Source organism: Stegostoma tigrinum, chromosome 31, assembly GCF_030684315.1.
Source record: "Stegostoma tigrinum isolate sSteTig4 chromosome 31, sSteTig4.hap1, whole genome shotgun sequence".
Taxonomy (NCBI): Eukaryota; Metazoa; Chordata; class Chondrichthyes; order Orectolobiformes; family Stegostomatidae; genus Stegostoma; species Stegostoma tigrinum.
In genome coordinates this window covers 17331777-17350804 of record NC_081384.1, presented here as the reverse complement: position 1 = coordinate 17350804, position 19028 = coordinate 17331777, and the positions used below count along the sequence as shown (strand labels likewise).

General features: G+C 41.1%; 1 protein-coding gene across 6 annotated transcripts in view; it reads left to right on the top strand.

Annotated features, from left to right (window-relative positions):
- The first annotated feature begins 5859 nt into the window (after positions 1–5859).
- Positions 5860–19028, top strand: part of LOC125466345 (MAGUK p55 subfamily member 3-like) — a 98806-nt gene continuing 85637 nt past the window's right edge. For all 6 annotated transcript variants that reach the window (XM_048560734.2, XM_048560732.2, XM_048560735.2 and 3 more), the window contains exon 1: positions 5860–6110. The gene's annotated coding sequence lies outside the window, so the exon portion shown is untranslated. The remainder of the gene's footprint in view (positions 6111–19028) is intronic.

Genomic DNA, 19028 nt, shown 5'->3' with positions numbered 1-19028 from the left:
ATAACCCAACGGGGTGACTATGGGCACGCACATGGGCCTGAGCTTTGCCTGCATCTCCATAGGATTCGTGGGGCAGTCCCTCTTCAACAATTAAACTGGCACCATCCCTCACCCCTTCCTCCACTACATTGACGACAGTATCAGTGCTGTGTCATGCTTCTGCAAGGATCTTGAACATTTCATCGACTTCCGCAACACCTTCCATTTACCGGGACCACTTCTGACACCTCCCTCACGTTCCTGCACCCCTCTGTCTCCATCTCCAGTAACCGACTCACCACTCATATCCATCTCAAACCCACTGACTCCCAATTACCTCGAATACACCTCCTCTCACCCTCCCTCCTGCAAACATGCTATCCCATACTCATGATTCCTTCATCTCCATTGCATCTGCTCGCAGGATGAGGCGTTCTACTCTAGCACTTTCCCGATATCCTCCTGTTAGTAAGGATGCCCTCAACCACATGTCCCTGATTTCCTGTGCTTCTGCCCTCAAACCTTCACCCCCAACAAAATAAGGATAGAGTCCCCTTAGTCCTCATATATCACCCCACCAACCTCCAAATCCAACACATCATCCTTCGACATTCCCACCACCTACAATCAGACTCCACTACCAAAAAGATATTTCCCTCCCCACGTTTATCTGCTTTCCAGTGGGACAATTCACTCCAGAACTCCCTCATCAGCCACACACACTCAACCAACCCCTCCACCATACTTGGTACCTTTCCCTGCAACCACAGGAGGTGCTACACCTGCCCCTACACTTCCCCACTGACCTCCGTCCAAGACCCCAAACAATCCTCCCAGATCCAGCAGAGATTCGCCTGCACTTCACCTAACCTTATCTACTATATGTGTTGCTCCTCATGTGGTCTCCTCTATATCGGGGAGATGAAACGCAGACTCGGGGCCAGTTCGCGGAGAACCTGTGCTCTGTACGCACCAAGCAACCCAATGGTTACTGTCCACTTTAACTTACCCCCCTTCCCCTGGTGACATGTCCATCCTTGCCCTCCTCCACTGTTGGAGTAAGGCCAAATGTAAACTGGAGGAACAACACCTGATATTTTACCTTGAAACCTTACAGCCCAATGGCTTTAACATTGACTTCACCAGCTTCAAAATCCCTCCACCACCAACCTGTCCATCTTCCGGCTCACCTATCCACCTCATTCTTCCCATTGACCAACCACAATAACCCCCTACCTGCGTCCACCTGTCTCCATCTCACCTACCTTCCCTCCTAGCCCACACCCCTCCCTCTATTTATTTCTGGCCTCCCCACCCTCTCCCCAGTCCTGACAAAGGGTTTTGGCCTGAAGCATTAACTTCCCTACTCCTCAGATGCTGAATGACCTGCTGCACTTTTCTAGCTCCACATTTATTGACTCTGAATTTCAGCATTCTGCTAATGTCATCAATAGGTATGTATTAAAAAAATGAATCAAAGAGAAATCTTTTGGGGCATACTGCCATGTACAAAATGTATTTATTCCTTGCTATTTTGAATTCCTTCTTGCACCAATGATTCACTTTGGTTATAGAGGTTCAGAGACCCCTCACCAAGGGTCCAAAGATTGATCAAGACACCATCTCTACAATCAGGTGGGAATGGCCATTGTCAAGCACCTCCAAGTTGGCATCAATGCAGGTCAAAGTGATGATTTCTACATCTACCTATGAAAATATTCTCAGAATGGAAAACAGCCTCTTTCAGTGTAGAAAATTAGCCTCAAGATAACAGAATATCTGATTGGAGTGAATGGGTTGAGTTAGCGGTGGAATAGTGACGCTTCTGTGAGTTGGGGGTCACAACTGAAAAGCACAAAGATTAAGAGCAAAATCTTCCCAGCCCTTGAATGGCATGGCAACAGCAAACATTGTGGAAAAGTATAGAGAGATTGAAAAGGTCTGAATCTCACTATTGAGAAAATATGTTCTGCTTTCCCTTTAAGTTTCAAATCTCATATTTTTTTAGTCATTCATGAGATGAGGGTGTTGTTGGCTAGACCAGCATTTATTGGCCAGCCCTATATTCCCAGAGGGCAGTTAAGAGTCAATCATTGGAGTCATATGTGGACCAGACTGGGTAAGGATGGCAGTTTCCTTCCCTAAAGGACGTTAGTGAACTAGAAGGGTTTTTCCCCAACAATCGGCAATTGATTCATGGTCATCACTAGACTCTTAATTCCAGATATTTATCGAATTCAAATTCCACCATCTGCCATTGCGGGATTTGAACCGCAGTCCCCAGAGCATTATCTGGTCTCTGGATCAACAGTGATGATGCGACTAGGCCATTGCCTCCCCTCACTTATAGACCGTTGCTACCTCATTTCCATGTATTTGCATCTTAATATTTGCAAATCTTACTTCAGTTTTCTGCGGCTTGTAATTCTCCTGTTCGCTCCTGAGAAACTAAATGACAACAATTCCTGACTTGGCAAAAGCTACATACTTCTCGGGGCCTCTATTTTAATATCCCATCACTAACATGTCCTTCATTGGCCCACAATCAGCCTCTTCCTTCATCCAATGAAACCAGCAGCCTCACCATATTATCGTGGCTGATCTTGGACCAACTCAGAATCCAACTCAGCCCATCAGGACCTAAGTTTAGAACTCACCCCTTTGACTTGCAAGCCCGTACCAGGTTTTTGTGCACAGATACACACAGCTATTTCACACATCTAAAAACAGTGCTTCACGTGGCTTTTAGCTTCACTACTTAGCACTTACTCACTTTGCGTCCTCTTGGAGGCTCCTGACCTCTGTCGATTGCAAAGCTTTTTGGCTCAATGTAGAACAAGTTAGTAGTTGTGGAGGATGAGGTGGGTGAGAGTTATTGAGTGCAGATACCACACGCAAAAGTAAGGTTGGTAGTTTGTGAGCATTAGCGAGATTTGTATGTCTTGGCACAGTTAGAGTGAATGTACAACAGAAGAGAGAAAATGGTGGTACTTACCCTTGCGAGCACAGAAGATCCGAGATTTTTCTCCAGCACTGCTGTACATACTTTCTGACCCTAGGATTTTATTTGTATTCAGGCCAGCTGGGTTTTACATATCGCACCAACAGTTTGTACACCAGAAGTCTTGGCTGCAATAGAGATTTTGCTTCTCCAGCCACATGATTGCACAAACATGACACCATAGAGGCTGGTGGTATAATTAATAAGGTGAGAAGAAGAAGACAGTGTAAGAAAGGCCACTGTGCCATAAAACTCCTCAAAAATAGCACTGAGTTTAAAAATGGAGAAATCCAGCCTTAAATTTAATAAGAAACCTAAGCAGATGATGGATACAAATATATCTGTATCTCAGACACAAACACATATACTCTAAATATAGAGATAACAAAGTGTAGAGATAGATGAACACAGCAGGCCAAGCAGCATCTTAGGAGCAGAAAAGCTGACGTTGTGGGCCTAGACCCTACAACAGAAATGGGGGAGGGGGCGAGCGTTCTGAAATAAATAGGGAGCCCTTATCTATTTTGAGAATTCATGCCCTAAAGCAATTTACAGTCAATGAAACACTATCAAACCACAGCCTCTGCTGTGACATAAGAAGTTCAGTTATGCACAGCAAAGCCCAATAATTAATGATGTCGATAATGACCATATCATAATTAAGAGACACCAAGGAGGTCTTCCTTGCTCTTCTTAAAAACAGTGTACATGCGTCTTTTATACTCATTTATATTGGTCAACCTACAAATGCAGTGTGTCCATGTATCAATGTTGTGAAAGGTATCATGTTGAATTACATCTGTTCTTCCTCTTATAGTAAGCTGCCAGTCTCATTGTACCTGCTGGTAAAAAAGGAAGATAAGTAGTAAATGTCCTCAGAGAATAGAAGCAGAGGAAAATTCATAATGTAAGCCAACTTATTTCAGATACAATTACCTGCTGTTACGAGCCAAATAGAGGGTTGAGGTATCAGCATGGTGTCTGTCTTTATAGTGCAGAGATACTGCTAAAGAAAATCTGTTGACCTCTGGATTTACTGAGCCACTTTTAAAGATACCCCTACATCGACAGCATAGTCTCATTAGCAGCCGCATAAAGCATTGGCTCCTGCAATTCTGCATGCTTCACGATTTCCCAATGACAGATGCACTTCCAAAAGAATCTTTGATAACATGCTTACCAAAGTTCCTCTCTTAAAACTCTGGACGTGCGTACTATCAGTTTTAATTTGTTTGAATATTCTTTCATTGATAACAACACGAAGCATAGGAGAGTTGGTACAATTTAGTGAAGGAAAATCTCCTGAAGCACTGGAATGAGGCCTTGAGATACCAGCTGGTTTCTCCATTGCAGGAGAAAAAGCAAAGTTATATAACAGCAATAACACTGGACATTTTGCCTATTGATCCTTTCAATGTGTTCAAACTTTCTTGCAATGTAGGGCCACAAATATGCATTCATTCAACTCATGTTTCTTATTGGAAAAGTAATGGTGTACTGCATGTAGTTGACCAGTCAAGTTCACTCCTAACCCTGTCATAACATGCAATGTTGCCAACCACATTAGGCAGCAGTGTAGTTCCACGTCTCCAAACTGAGACCCAATATTCTCTTTAACTGATCATTTCCCAGGCCCAGAGCCAGACAATGTTGTGGAATGCTAGAGGCCATTGTGAATAAAATGGCTATCCAAAATGTCATCCAACCTTCTCCATTTTCAGTTATTGCCTATTGTGCTGCATAATGTCAGTGTTTCTGACCTAATTTCAGCTTCCCAAAATTTGCAGATTTTGTTTTTCCACTTACATTTCTTAAAACATACTTGTTGTGAATAAAGTGAGCCATAAAGCAGTAAAGCTCAAGCAGCTCATCTGGTTATTCAGCATATTCTGAGCAGTGCTTTGCGATGGTCCCAAGGGAGGGAGCAGATGGAAAAGAGAACACTTCAGTATCCAATGAGATGGTGGAGTGCTGAAGAAACACTACAGAATTTCAGAGTAGCAGGACTGTTCAACTTTCTGTGACCAGGAAGGGGAATAGAAATCACCCTGTGTTTCTGTCACTCATTACTGTTCCGAGAGAGGTAAGACACAAATTGGTGCTAATGACTCCCTAATGCTACTAGCTCCAATCCACTGACAATCACTTAAGAACAGTTGGGGGCATGGTGGTACTGCTGCCTCACTGGAGTTGGGACCTGTGTTCAATTCCAGCCTTGGTTAACAGTCTGTGTGGAGTTTGCATGTTCTCCCTTTACGTGTGGGCTTCCACCACATGCTCCAGTTTCCTCCCACATTCAAAAGATTTGCAAGTTAGGTAGATTGGCCATCCTAAATTGTCTTTAGTGTCCAGGGATGTGTGGATTAGCCATTGTAAATGCAGAGATTTGGGATGGGCGGGGTTTAGGTCTGAGTGGGATGCTCTTCAGAGGATTGGTACCGACTTGATGGGCCAAATAGGCTCTATTTGCACTGTAGAGATTATATGAATAATCAGTATGACTGGAAATCTTTAGCAGGACATTGACACAGAGAGAACCAAAAAATGAAATGTAAACCAAATGTGGAGAAAATATGTTTTATTTTTAAATTGAAAAGCAGTATTATTACAAGCCAGTATTGTTTGTAAGTATCTCCAATTTATAAAATAACCATCAAACATGCTTCTTTGAGAAAATTCCTGTAAATCTGTGACTGAAAAATGACAAGATAGATTTAAAAGCCTAATATTGTCATTGACAAAATATGCAGAAGCATCCCTGTATTGAAACAGTTAATTAACTGCCTTCGTATTATAGACATGTTCAGTGTATGAGTACGTTGGATCACAGAGGGTTAACATTAGCTGCAAAAGTACTAAACCTTACAGTAAGCAGCATAGGGTAGCAATGTTACAGTAGGTTCTGATACAATCATTCAAATCGTGTCGTCGCTCGCTGTCTCACACCCACATCCCTGGCACTTTCATATGACGCTTGTGCCTGCCTTACTACTGGAAAAGAGCAGAGATGTTCCACTAATTACCCAGAATGGTTACACGGAGGATTTATTCCACTTCTGTTGTGACTGTACGATGTACATAGCTCATTGAAATCTCAGGCTGATCATTGCTGAAGCTACCACAGGCTCTTGTGAGTATTATGATCTAATGCTTTCATTTTGGTACCGCTTTGTAAGGCAGAATGCTAACTGAAATCAAGCAGCCTGTGTTTGTATTTTGGCTGATCCAAAATACTACAGCTTGGTGATCAATTATGCAGTGGCATTGTTAAATGCTCACAGAACCTAGCTGGCTGAGAATTGTGTTGCAACACATAAAATTCTGTTAGGATGGAGGAGGGAAATCTCTAATGCAGCTGCAGGGGTTATTTTAATTTCTTTGGTGTTAAAACCTGTCAGAAATAGACGAATCAAGGAACTTTAGTTGGTGATTTGAAGTAAAAGGTGAGAATAAATCCAATTTGAAATTGTGCAGCAATTTCCAGCTACAGCTCTAGCTAATAAAAATGCTTCAATTCTGGGCTGGCGAGTATGTGACCCTTGTTTTGTTCCTTGAAGTTGCCAACAGATAGTATAATTTCCAAGATTTAAAGAAGTTCTGCTGTTGGTCATTCTGCAGCATAATTTTAGTAACTGTTGGTAACATGTTTTTAAGCAACAATTCCCACATACAGTACTTTGGTCAACCATGTACATATTTACATTTTTTTTAAAAAAGTCTGGTAATTGCTCATCCAAGGGACTGATGAGCTTTTTTTTATGTAAATAGAAATAATTCATCAAGATATTCCTTTAATTCAGCTTTGACTGCCGTCAGCATTATCAGTTTAAAGAACAGATGTTTCAGGAAGCATACAAAGGAAAACTCAACAATTTCTGAAGTCAGCATTTTCAAAAATTTTAATTCTGCACAGATAATATAATTTTGTACTCTTGTCCATAAAGGGGCTCAGACAGCCTAAACTGCAACAGGAGTAATTTTTCCAAATCATATCTGTTATTATATTGAATATAATCCTGTTTAGATTGTTAAACTGGTTATTTCGGCACATTTTATGCTTCAAATCTCCTTTGCTAACTTGTCTGAGTTCTTTAAAGAGCAGGATCACATTCCAACAATAAAACGAACTTCGTATTATCTGTGAATTATTGACTATTATTTGGGCCTATCAATTTCTGTGGTAAACTGAGTTTAGTGGGTAAAAATAGCACCTGATTCAATACTGTATGTAGTATGCATTTGATTAGTTTGTTCTTCAGTTTATTTCTTTGCTGATCCAACATTTCGCAAAGAATAACCTTCCAGCAATAAATTGGCTTTGTCACCAAGGGTGCTAACTCCTAAATCGATGTAATCGCCCAATTCACCCTGCCTCAGCTCATCTGCTGCTGAAGTCCTTACCAATGTCTTTAGTACCACTACACTTGGCTATATCAATGGATAGCCTCCTATATTTCCTTTCTATATCACCTTGAATTCATCCAAAACTTTGCTTCAAACGTATCTTTACATCAAATCCCATTCACCAGTAATTCCAGGGTTCATCGAACTTCATTGGCTCCTAGTCAGAGAGCTTTTGTAACCCCTTGGTGAAAACTCATCCCTCAAACAATATTGAAAACATGTCATCTGATATGCATTTAATTGCTTTTGGTGAGCCATTCCTTGTGCACCAATTGGCAATCCCACTTCCTACATTAAACTGCAATGACGCCTCAAAAGTACTTCATTGGTTGTAAAGTGTTTAGGGACATCCTGAGGTCAAGAAAGGTGGTAAATTAATATAAATTACTTCTCTTTTAAAAATAAGCATATGTGTGTTACCTGAAAATCTTAAATTTAATTTGCTTCTCTCAGCCTCTTCTGAATTGAGTTGACTGTGAAAAAATTTGGATTAAATTCTGTTATGGCAAGGCTATCTCATCAGAGATTAAGGTACTTCAAAGTGCATTTATACAACAAGTTTTGTATTCCCATAAAATGATTTGACTCCAAAAGGGAATTGATAGGAGACATCATGGTATAGGCTAAAATTGTGATCAGAAATAATGGGAACTGCAGATGCTGGAGAATCCAAGATAACAAAGTGTGGGGCTGGATGAACACAGCAGGCCAAGCAGCATCTCAGGAGCAAAAGGGCTGACGTTTCGGGCCTAGACCCTTCATCAGAAAAGGGTTAGGGTCTAGGCTCGAAACATCAGCTCTTGTGCTCCTAAGATGCTGCTTGGCCTGCTGTGTTCATCCAGCCCCATGGTACAGGCTGTTTGATAGAGCCTCCAACAGGCGAATAGCCAGTTGAATGCCAAACCTGTGTTTCTCTCTCAGTCTTTAATGCTGGAGAATAAAACAATCTCAGAGCAGTATGAGAATGGCTTGGTACAGAGTAATGTTTCTATCACTCTATTTCAAAATAAAGGTCAGACCAACTTCAGAAAAAGAGTTCCTAATTCCTTAGCAGTCACCAACATGGACTTTTGTTTTGTAATATTTATGTGAAAGGTACTCTGCTCCAATTCATGTAAAAATACATATCCTTTATCTTATCTGAATGAATTTGCCCAAATTAACACCAAATTAGAGGCAATTTCATGATGTGGGCATATATTCATCTTCTTCTTTCATATCATCCTTAATGAATCTGCAAGGAACCAAACTGTAGTTAAAGACAAGGCTTACTGTATAAAATTGTATAAATGTTGATTTCTGAAACCAGTTTTTAGGCACAAAGCTGATTGGCTGACTTTAAATGATGAAATGTTGAAGGAATTGACATGCATGCATGATTTGGGCCTGTATAAAATCCAAACAAGCTGGTCACAATGGAAAAGCCAGTAATAGTGAAACAAGTTGTCTATTATTTATTTATTTTATAACCTTATTATGAATTCTGTACAATTCATCTCCAGGGTTATATTTTGGTTCTTAAATTATTGGCTTGTCCTTAAAATCTATTGATGTGAAAAGATGTAGTTTGGCTTTTATGTTTCCTGAAGCTAAGTTTGAAAGTGGTGGTGGTGGAGGTAGAGGATTGGGGGTGGGGTGGGGTGTTGGTGGTGGGATGTAAAATGCAACACGCAGCCTATCCTTGGCCCCTTCACAATTTTGCCAGGGGCAGGGTTGATAATGGCCAGCCTACCATAAGCTAGTCAATTGAGCCCCTTAAATGGGAAATCAACACCCACTACAGGCAACATCTTGCTACCAATGATAGTAAAGCAACAGGCAGGAACAGCCTTCACCAAGTGGCCAGCCCAGTCAGGTTTCCCTGCATGGGCTGGGGTGGGGAAGGTGCATATTTAACTGTCTGCTGGGTCTACTGGAGCAGTGCCACTATTGGGCATTAACACTCCCTGGTTCTCCTGAAATTTTCCTTTCAGATCCTGGTCCCCAATCCTCTTTCTGACACCCAATACTTACTAAGTTTCAATGCATTTCTCAACACCTCTTCAAGCACTGAATGTAGTAACAATTAGGGGCACAGCAGCGCTGCCTGGGCTTGGGGGCTGTTTTTGATAGAACTCCAAAGTAGGACTGGTTGTTCCAAAAAGCTGAAATTTTGCCTTCAGCTGGCTATAAAGGAGCTGTCCTTGCCCAAAAAGCACCCTCTGGCTTTTTCTTGCTTCATATAATTAAGTCCTATGCATTTTTAACAAAGCCAAAAATCATGGAGATGTCTTTTACATGAGCAAATATGATTTATCTTGGATATTTTAGTCAATGAATTGTCAGCAGGCGTTTTCCAAACCATGCACCTAGTTTACAATGAAAATGCTTATTGTGGAAGCTTTCGGTTTTCACACTTAAACTTTCCACCACACATCTTGTAGAACAATGAAGTCTTGGGATAATGTATTGAGATTCTTCGTACTTGTTCATCAGATATGTGCTGGCAGGATCAGCATTTATTGTCCATTCCTAACTGCCCTCAATGAGACACTTTCTTCAACCTCTGCAGTGAATGAGGCATAGGGAAACCCATAATGCCATTAGGAAAGGAGTTCCAGAATTTTGACCCAGTGAAGGAATGGAAATATAGTTCCAAGTCAGAATAATGTGTCACTTTGAGAACTTTCGGCTGGTGGTGTTCTCCAGGCATCAGCTGCCCTTGTGCACTAAATGGTAGAGGCGATGGATCTGGAAGTGCTCTTAAAAGGAGCTTTGATAGTTCATTACTGCTTATTTTGTTTTCTGCCCATTTATGGTGAAGGGAATGAACTGTCAAGGTAGTTAATATGGTGTCAATCACGGTTTTATTATGGTATTGAGATTGTTGACTGTTGTTGCAGATGCTCTCATCCAGGCATTTGGAGAGTGGACTCATTCCCTGCAGGATTTCTAGTTTCTAACCTGCTGATCAAGCCACAGTATTTATCTAGCTGGTTTAATTCAGTTTCTGCTCAATGGTAACCCTCAGTGTTTTGACAGTGAATGGTGAAAATTTTACTTCCCAAAAGGGCCCTTGTAAAATCTCAAGCCATCAGTCATATCATTCCAGACTTCCACTCACTGTACCGAGTAAACTGGTACAAATCTAACACCAATGAGACCATACTGTAGGTATCAACACAAAAGGTAGCACAAAAGACTTCAAAACAAGAGAAAGTATGCCAGGCCCAAATGTAAACAATATCTGTTGGAATATTTCTTTAGGAGAAACGAATTGAATGAATAGAATTGTTTAATTGCAACCATGTGGTGTGTGTAGCAAAATAACCCCATTCATTTTGGATATCTGGATATCTTCCCCTTGTTTCAGTTATCTCAAAGTGATAAAATATCATTACGTGTTATGCACAATTGCTGTCCTATGTGTAGGGAGTTCTGGTCTGTGAGATCAGTAACCTTGTTGGAACTCTCAGGCAGCCTGGATCACCAACGAGCTTCCTGTTCTGATGCTGGACTTAGGTTAGCGAATGTGGAGTAATAAATGAACAGGTAGGTGTTTCAAGGGTAAAAGAGTCTCTATTAAAACATCAGATAGAATAGATATATTTATAGAGAAAAAAGTAAAAGGTGAAAATAACACAAAATTAACAGTGAAAATTGACACTATTACAGATGCTAAAACTAAACAATATCCTATTCGCTTAATACCAGTTAATTTACTGCAATACATTGAAACAGTAGTTGAACTCAGATACTTTAGTGATTAAAGTAACTTTAATCCCAGACCATTATTGTTTTCTTCACCATGTGACGCTCTGCACCGTCACTGAACTCCCATCCTCTCCCTGTTATTAGATTGGATTTTTAGGGTCTCAATGAAATTAAGCTCACCCTGACAGAACGTGATTTTGAACAGCGAATGTCCGGGGTCGGTGGTGTTGGCCCAGTTGCTGTTGGCACTCTCGGATGTCTCTAGTTGTCGGAGCTGTTGTTTGTGGTTGGTCGGTGTTGGTTGGAGATGGCTGTGAGGATAGTTCTCTGTGCATGCATCTTCTCCTTGTGTGATTACAGGGATCTTTACTTCTTCCAGTTTAATACGGCAGAGAAACTCTTTCTGGGACAAAGTGGGCCTGATGTTATGCAGAACTCCAGGTCTGTTATCAGCCTGCCAAATCTTGCTTTCTTTCACTGGTCTTTGTTGCTCCCTTAAGAGATGAATCGGCCTTCCTGATAAATAGGATAAAAAATGTCTTTGCCAATGGTGATGAATAGATTTCCTGATTGTTGCAATAGCATCTTCTTGATTCCCAAAATGGGTATTAATATTTTTCCATCACAGGTGAATGTGTTTCCTGATCGCATGGAATGTCCAGCGCTTTGTGTGACCTAGTATTAATTGAATTTAGAATGCCCAGTATTGGCGTAGGTTCCGAGTAGTTAGAGATTTTGTTTACAGGTTGGGTTGCTCAGCCTGGTGGATCATTCTCCCAAAGCTAAGAATTCCAATTTCAATTCAACAATAGTTCCAAGCTGCTCTCCTCTGTGTCTGTGTGCATTCTTCCCAGACCCCAGTTAAACTATTTTGTTCTTCCGTCCAATGTTTGGTCCTGTGGTTTTAAATGATAGGGTATTTTTCTTTAAGCTCAGTATTTTAAAAAGCTTAGGATTTTTGCTCAGTTCTACATGTGGCACAGATTCCAGATGAGACAGATTGGTACCTTCGGACATTTAAGACATTATAGCATGTGATATTCAGATATAAAAGGTACCTGCTTCGTCAGTTACTTTGTGTCATGGAGTTTGTGTAAAGTTTTTAGTCAGTCAACTGTGTGCATATAATGTACAGTAACATCAATAAGCACATAACCCAGTCTATATGATACTGTAGTCACGTATATAATTAATGTTGTAAGTAAACTTCAAGATTTCAATCTAATTCTTCATGATGATTTTACATGTGCTAACAAATAGTAAACCATAAAGTGCAACAACTTATTCAAGTGAATGTTTTAGACAACTTGACAATTGTTAACTTTGCACTGGTGAAATCTCTATAAAGCCATACTGTAAATGTTTCCTTTCTTTATTTAACCGAAACATTCTGATACAACCATTGTTACAAAATGCAAACAAAGTTCTATATATGAGAAACTGATCAAGATCACCGCAAACTGGAGAAATTGCGACCACTTTGCAATGCTATAGGATGTTGACAGCAACGTGAAAAATTTAATCAGCGTGATTAATTAATGTTGCTTATTTATTAAGCTGATCCTTGCTAGTGCTTCTTTATTTATTACTTCTAGATAGTCTTGAACAATGGGGGCAGACTACTTATGATGATTACCAATGGGCCAATTTTCTTAAGTAATGGGAAGATGTAACAAGTTTGAATAATTAACTCTTACAGTAAATAGTGTAAAATGTTTGGAACTATGTTAAATGATGGTATACTGTGGGTCGGCCTAGAACACATGGACTGCAGCATGTCATGATGGGAGCTCATCTCTGCCTTCTCAAGGGCAAGTGAGGTGGCACCGTGGCTCAGTGGTTAGCACTGCTGCCGCTCTGTGCCAGGGACCCAGATTTGATTCCACTGTCAGGTCACTGTCTGTGTGGAGTTTGTACATTCTCCCTGTGTCTGCATGGGTTTCCTTCAGGTGCTCCCGTTTCCTCTCACAGTCTAAAGGTGTACAGTGTAGGGGTATTAGCCACGCTAAATTGCCCATAGTGTCCACGGATGTTTAGGTTAAGTGGGTTAGACAAGGGAAATGCAGGGGCAGGGGAATGGGTCTGGGAGGAGTACTCTGTGGAGTGACAGTGTGGGCTTGTTGGGCCGAATGGCCAGTTTCCACTCTGTAGGTATTCTATATAGTAGGAATGGGCAATAAATGCTGATCCAGCCAGTGACACCTATGTCCCATGAGTGAATAACGAAAATGATGTGAAATATTATCAAACTACTCCTTTTGGGGAAAAATCATTTTGTTCGATATTATTACAAATCATTGATTATTTTATGAATTATTTTACTGAGAATCTAAAATGTCATATTTCAAAGGAATGTCTCAGAACTGGTATGTGATTTCACAAAATATACAATGCTCGAATGATGTGAATTTAGGTCAGATTATTTACGGCAGCAGGGAAAAGGGAAACAGTGTCCGCTTCTGTCTGAAATATAGCGTAAACCTTGGACGTAAACTAAAGCGTGAGCTGTTGTGATTTCTTTACAAACAAATATCTCCGGGAGTCAGAGGAGTAATTCAGCAGAGACAGACCTGCATTGCACAGAGGCAGGGAAAAGGAAGCAGAGGATATCCATCCAGTCCTGAAGAAGGGTAATACTTGAAACATTAACTTCTCCTTCCCTCCAAGCTGCCTGGCTTGCTGTGTTTTTCCAGACTCTCGTTTGTCCATCTTGATATCTGTCTGTGCCATCCACACAACTCTTAGCAATTGATTGAAGGTTTCCATAAATTATTCTGTGGGGATGATCTTTCCTGTCAACAGTGGGAGCACAGCTATGCGCTGAGGTGAGGAGGGTGAAGATGAATTAATATTGTTTTATATGGGTTCCATCAAACCTGAAGTGACCTAGTTTGGTTTAGGATGTGCACTTTTCAGGTTTATGTAGAAGGGTTGTGCTAAGTAATCAATAGGGAGTTTATTCCAGGGTTCCAACTATTTACAGGTTGCACATGTATGACATACATTAGTACAGGATCCCACTATGTGGTCCAATTGCTGCCTCTTTGCATGTACTCCTTTGTAATCTTTGTTGGTGCTTGGAATCTGACTTCTTTTGAAAACATTTCAGCCAAACCACTAAAGTCACAGTTTTCCAGCTCATTTGTAGTACAAAACATTTTCAACTCGATTGTAATTTCAGGAAAATTTTGCTGGATTTACTTGTTACAGTTGAATATCCTACTGCAGTTTTTTAAATTTGTGAGTTATTTCTTTGGTCTTCTGCTTTTCCATGCCGATGTCCTGGTTCAGCCAATTTTCTAAATGTCCCCATCTTCTTACAAATTGAATTTGAATTCAATAAAAAAAAGCGTCTGGACTCAAAAATCTAATGATGACCATGAAACCTTTGCCAATTGTCAGATAAACCATATGGCTCACTAATGTCCTTCAGGCAAGGAAATCTGCTGTCCTCATATCATACTTTCCATATATGACACCAGACTAGCATCAATGTGGTTGACTCTCAACAGCCTTCTGAAATGGCCTGGCGAACAGCTCAGTTCAGTGGCAGCTAAGGGCAGGCAATAAATGCTGGTCTGCTAACAACGCCCTCATCCCATGAGTGAATAAAAATGAAACTATAAAAGCACTTGGTTTTATAAACTGCCATGATTTGGAGGTGCCGATGTTGGTCTGGGATGGACAAAGTCGGATGTCATTTGACACCAGGTTATAGTCCAACAGGTTTATTTGAAATCACAAGCTTTTGGAGCATAGCGCCCACATCAGGCAAAGTGAAGGAGAATCATGCAGAACACAGAATGTATGGGCTGAGGAATCAAAAGATCATACAAATGGTGTGAGTGGAGTGTCAAATAATATGTCTCTGAAAGTAATCAAAAATGTTAGATGGTGTGAGTAAAGTGTTAACAGCTGAATAACGAGCAAAAGGATGACCTATAATCTGATTACATGAGACAGAGAAATAATTACAAAAAGTTAAAAATAAGGTGGTGCTGGAGACAAACCAAATGGCTGGAATAACATGATAGGTGTAAGAGTCACACACTGAGGATCTAAACAAAGTAATAGGTAATCCAAAACTGTGCAAACTAATTATAAAGTGGAAACAAAAACAAAGTTGCTGGAAAAGCTCAGCAGGTCTGACAGCACCTGCAAAGGAGAAAACAGAGTCGATGTTTCGGGTCTGGTGACGAAGATTTTATAGTTCAAGAACAGTGTGGTGGGATTATTTGTAGCATCTGTATGTGTTGTTCAGTACTTCCCCAGAGTGGAGAGACTACAGCACGTTCTTCACAGACTTCAACATATTATTCATGACAATGTGCTCCTCACCAGGATCATCCCCATGCCTCCACCTCTTGCCTTCAAACAACTGTCAAACCTTAAACTGACCATTATTCGCAGCAAACTACCCAGCCTTCAGGACAACATCAACCACAGCACCACACAACCCTCCCAAAGCAACCTCTGCAAGATATGTCAGATCATCAACATGGATACTACCATCACATGTGGGAACACCACTCACCACCTACATAGCAGATGCTCTTGTAACTCAGCCAATGTTGTCTATCTCATACGCTGCAGACAAGGTTGCCCCGAGGCATCACATATCAGTGAGGCCAAGCAGATGCTGTGACAACAGATGAATGGACACTGTGCAATAAATCGCCAGACAGGAATGTTCCCTCCCTGTTGGGAAACACGACAGCGTTCAACAGCATTCAGCCTCTGATCTTCGGGTAAGTGTCCTCCAAGGTGGCCTTCGAGATCCATAACGATGCAGAATCATTGAGCAGAAACTGATAGCCAAGTTCTGCAGCCATGAAGACAGCCTCAATTGTGTTCATGTTGCACTACATGTGACCCCAGCACGCTGTTCTGTATCTGTAAAATTTTCCTTCCTGTCCTGTTTTGATGTGATCACTTTGAAAGGTCGTGATGATCTCTCTACCTTAATTAGTTTATATGTTTTGGATTACCTATTACTTTGGTTAGACCCTTTGCATGTGACTCTTATACCTGTCATGTTATTCTAATCATGTACCTCGTCTACAGCATACCTTATTTTTAATTTTTGTAATTATCTCTCTGCCTCATTTACTCAGATTATAGGTTATCTCTTTGCTTGTATTCAGCTGTTAATATTTTACTCACACTGTCTAACACTTTTGATCACCTGCAGGGACTTTTTATTCAAATCTCCACCAACACCATTTTTATGATCTTTTGATTTCTCTGCCCTTGATCTCTCTGCCTATAAATTCTGTGTTCTGTGTGCCTCTTTCTCACTTCACCTGACAAAGAGGCTACATTCTGGAAACTTGTGATTTCAAATAAACCTGTTGGACTATAAGCTGGTGTCATATGATTTTTGACTTTATAAAGTCAGAAGTGATTGTGCCTGTATCTCTGCTCTACTATACTGGTAGGGATTTTTAATATCTAACCCCTGTCCTATCTGTTGTATTGGATTATTAGCTGTGTCTTTCATGGATTGATATCTAGGACCGATTGGATTTGAAAGATTCCAAGTTGTTGCTTCTCCTGTTAATATCGATTCAAGGCTTCTGCATTACTCACCAACTGAATGGCTTGCTCTATAATTAGTAATTCTTTGGTTTAACAAATCTGAAAAAGATCCTTTAGTAATGCCTATCACAATCTCTTATGAACTTTGACTTTAATTTATTGTAGTTGCATCTCTCCACTGGCCTTTAGAAACCATTAATTAAACCATCTAGGATTCACCTGGATATTGCAAACGGTGTCATTACCAGAATTTTATTAGGTCCGAGGTTGAAATAGTGGCAAAAGTTTTCAAAATCTCTTTCCATTTGTCATATGGTTCATTATCCTTGTCAAACAAAAACATAATCTGGTGTACACCTATTTGTGTATAAAAGTATATTACTTGTTCAGTTTCTTTCCAAATCCAGTTTACAAGCTATTCTAAAATTCAAGCATTGTCTCCTCTGTGATGTCTTATTTTGTGTTCTATTTGGACCATCTCTGAACGTAAATCTCCCTGACAATACTATTTCTGATTCCATAGCTTACTAGTTTGCTTGGATATGTTATTATCTTTTCAAATTTTTATTCTGCAGTATTAGAGGTCATCCCATAATTTCCTGGTGCACTGGAGTATTTTACCATGATTTTCAGCTATAATGGAGGCTCTCCCAGCTTTTATGCCTGTTTTGAATTATTCAGGGTTACCAGCAAACATTTTCCCTTGAAATCCCACATTCCTATTTTTTTCTGGTTGGCATTATGAAGAAATTGTGGCCCACTTTGCTCGAACAGAGGCCCACCATTGCTGTCACATGTGGCTTCTTCAAGCCAAAAGTAATATAGTATCAATTTGGATATCCATCCTTTTTGTCTAACTGGAAGAGTCTTGTTGAGTTAACTGCGCAAAGTTTACTGCATCACTGCAAGCATTAATAGGTTACGTGAACATGACCTATGATACTACAGAGAGTAACTGTGGAGTAGAATAGCCTTCCTACCAGTCCCCATGACATCTACACAAGGAGCTGATGTTTGCTGAAGTCATTCTAGTATTCATCTTTTGAGATCTTTGTACATAAATAACAAAAATAATACGTTGAACACAAGGCACTGTTTTCATTTTGAAAGGGTGAAGGAAATCATATTATTATGATCTCAAACGTTCACAAAGTATTTCAACCAATGAAGCATTACTGAAGTGTCGGCACAGTTTTATTAGAGATAATGGGAACTGCAGATGCTGGAGAATCCAAGATAATAAAATGTGAGGCTGGATGAACACAGCAGGCCCAGCAGCATCTCAGGAGCACAAAAGCTGACGTTTCGGGCCTAGACCCTTCATCAGAGAGGGGGATGGGGTGAGGGTTCTGGAATAAATAGGGAGCGAGGGGGAGGCGGACCGAAGATGGAGAGAAAAGAAGAAAGGTGGAGAGGAGAGTATAGGTGGGGAGGTAGGGAGGGGATAGGTCAGTCCAGGAAGACGGACAGGTCAAGGAGGTGGGATGAGGTTAGTAGGTAGATGGGGGTGCAGCTTGGGGTGGGAGGAAGGGATGGGTGAGAGGAAGAACAGGTTAGGGAGGCAGAGACAGGTTGGACTGGTTTTGGGATGCAGTGGGTGGAGGGGAAGAGCTGGGCTGGTTGTGTGATGCAGTGGGGGGAGGGGACGAACTGGGCTGGATTAGGGATGCGGTGGGGGAAGGGGAGATTTTGAAACTGGTGAAGTCCACATTGATACCATTAGGCTGCAGGGTTCCCAGGCGGAATATGAGTTGCTGTTCCTGCAACCTTCGGGTGGCATCATTGTGGCACTGCAGGAGGCCCATGATGGACATGTCATCTGAAGAATGGGAGGGGGAGTGGAAATGGTTTGCGACTGGGAGGTGCAGTTGTTTGTTGCGAACTGAGAGGAGGTGTTCTGCAAAGCGGTTCCCAAGCCTCCACTTGGTTTCCCCAATGTAGAGGAAGCCACACCGGGTACAATGGATACAGTATACCACATTGGCAGATGTGCAGGTGAACCTCTGCTTAATGTGGAATGTCATCTTGGGGCCTGGGATAGGGGTGAGGGACGAGGTGTGGGGGCAGGTGTAGCACAGTTTTATTGTAGGGGATGCAGCACAAAACGCTCCCACAAATGGGAATTACAACTGAGTCATCTATTTTAAGGGAGGTTGATTGAAGGTTAATATTGGTCAGGACATGAGGAAGACATCCCCTGCTCTTCATTAAAATAGTACTGTTGGATCTTTAACATTCAGCAAAGTAGACAGAGAGGTTTCCGTTTAACTGGGATAGCAATGCAGATTGTTGTGCTTAATTTGCTGGATTGCGAACTGAACCCACAGCCTTCTGGATCAGAGGCTACCCACTGAGCCACAGCTGGCATTTTGTGGATGTAATTGCATGAGGATAATTCACAGGATCTTTGTAT